General features: G+C 44.9%; 1 long non-coding RNA gene across 1 annotated transcript; it reads left to right on the plus strand.

The window, feature by feature from the left end:
• Positions 1–685: 685 nt before the first annotated feature.
• Positions 686–1,388, plus strand: LOC139025621 (uncharacterized). The gene is made up of 2 exons (XR_011477219.1): positions 686–725; positions 957–1,388. It is a non-coding gene; the product is annotated as an uncharacterized lncRNA (long non-coding RNA).
• Positions 1,389–2,495: the final 1,107 nt, after the last annotated feature.

The raw sequence follows: 2,495 nt of genomic DNA on the forward strand, positions 1-2,495 counted from the left end.
TATTAATTACAGAGAAGGATTTTATAGAATAGCATGTCATATCACTTTATCCGGCATAGCCAAAGACACGACAACTGTTTAAACCTCTGTAGGGTTTGAGATGTATACCTCCGTGTAGTCCTACTACACACTGTTTAAACCTCTGTGGGGTTTAGGATGATACCTCCGTGTAGCTCCTACTACACCACTGTTTAAACCTCTGTGGGGTTCAGGGCGTATACCTCCGTGTAGCTCCTACTACACCACTGTTTAAACCTCTGTGGGGTTCAGGGCTGTATACCTCCGTGTAGCTCCTACTACACCACTGTTTAAACCTCTGTAGGGTTTAGGAGTGATACTCCGTGTAGCTCCTACTACACCACTGTTAAACCTCTGTGGGGTTAGGATGTATACCTCCGTGTAGCTCCTACTACACCACGTGTTAAACCTTGTGGGTTTAGGAGTATACCTCCGTGTAGCTCCTACTACACACTGTTTAAACCTCTGTAGGTTTAGGATGTATACTCCGTGTAGCTCCTACTACACACTGTTTAAACCTCTGTAGGGTTTAGGGGTATACCTCCGTGTAGCTCCTACTACACCACTGTTTAAACCTCGTGGGGTTTAGGGTATACCTCCGTGTAGCTCCTACTACACCACTGTTTAAACCTCTGTGGGGTTTAGGGATGTATACCTCCGTGTAGCTCCTACTACACCACTGTTTAAACCTCTGTAGGGTTTAGGAGGTATACCTCCGTGTAGCTCCTACTACACCACTGTTTAAACCTTGTGGGGTTCAGAGGATGTATACCTCCGTGTAGCTCCTACTACACCACTGTTTAAACCTCTGTGGGTTTAGGATGTATACCTCCGTGTAGCTCCTACTGCACCACTGTTTAAACCTCTGTGGGGTTCAGGGCGTATACCTCCGTGTAGCTCCTACTACACCACTGTTTAAACCTCTGTGGGTTTAGGAGGTATACCTCCGTGTAGCTCCTACTACACCACTGTTTAAACCTCTGTGGGGTTAAGGATGTGTAGCTCCTACTGCACTACTGGGAAACCCTGCTGTAGGTTAACACTGTATTTAAAGATGTGTGTGGTGTTGCATCAACATCCAATGAAAACATCCACCAGAGGATATTGAATCAGGTGTGTTACTGCTTGGCTGGAGCAAAAGCCTGCACCCACACRGGCCCTCTGTTAGAATACTGGCCAGRCCTGTTCTATAGGAASTGARCTAGTGGTTCTCAGMMGGAGGGAGACCCCTGCAGGTCGTTCTGAGCACTGCAGCTTCTTCAGATACACAAGGACCAATATATCAATTGAACCAAAGACTCACCTAAACCAACACCATAGACATATCCTACAGACCGACAATCCCGGTGTGTTTTCTCAAGCATCACACCTTTTCTCAAGAACAGAAAGACACAAAACATGTAAAACGAGATGCACTTCTGAGTTCAGTGTTATTTACAACCCAGTATAAATAGCGTCTTCATGACAACCCACGGTTAGGCATCAGCAGAACAGAAAGCTTAGGCTAGCATAGAATGAATACATATTGAGCTTAACGTGGTCAACATCTTACAGGGTTCTTTTTGTGCTATTCTGTCCAATGTCTGAAATTATATATATATATACACATGTCTTTAGGAGGTACACAAAACACACAGGTGAAGTAAACATGTTCCTTGTTCAGGCATGTGTCAAGATGGCAGAATACTTCCTGGGATCCAATTCCTACATGATGAGCATTCTGTGTGTGTGTGTGTGTTTTTTTATGAGAAGGTTTTTGTATTCAAAAATGGCTTCAGGGCAATTTCAGCATCTGTAAACCAAAACAGAACCAGCAGCTGAAACACACATGCTACCCTTGGTTCTGCTCGGCCCAATAAACACAAATAAAGGAAATGTATGGTGTCTCTCTCTCTCTGTAATAGTCTCTTTAGTAGATCTCTTAGATAATATCTATCTCCATTTCGATCTCATTGATAGATTTCATTTCCCTCCGTCTGTCTAGACTCATTCTGGGAGTTCAGTTCAGAGAGAAGGGTTGTGTTTCTACCTCCAGGGTTCCAACCTAGACTCTCACAGCTCAGTCCATAATCAGTCGACACACACACACAGTTCCTGTTTTTGAACTTTTCAGATGCGTCTCCTCAGTCCATGATCACTAGCCGTTTCCTCTTTTAGAACAGGTTCTGTTCCAGCACCACCAGCCGTTTCCTCTTTTAGAACAGGTTCTGTTCCAGCACCACCAGCCGTTTCCTCAAGCCTTTCCTCTTTTAGAACAGGTCTGTTTCCAGCATCTGGTATCCTCTTTTGTTCTCTCTTCCCACTCGCACTCTTTCCAGTCCAGAGCATTCCAAAGTGCCACAAAAACACCCAATGGCCTTGCATGGTCCAAACCTTGGTCCAAATATCGTCCCAGAGACAACCATCTCCTTCATCCAATTCCACCACCACAAGACGTCTCAGCCTCCTTACCAATAGTCACAGGTCTGCTCATGGAG

This window comes from Salvelinus sp. IW2-2015, unplaced genomic scaffold, assembly GCF_002910315.2.
Source record: "Salvelinus sp. IW2-2015 unplaced genomic scaffold, ASM291031v2 Un_scaffold2971, whole genome shotgun sequence".
NCBI lineage: Eukaryota > Metazoa > Chordata > Actinopteri > Salmoniformes > Salmonidae > Salvelinus > Salvelinus sp. IW2-2015.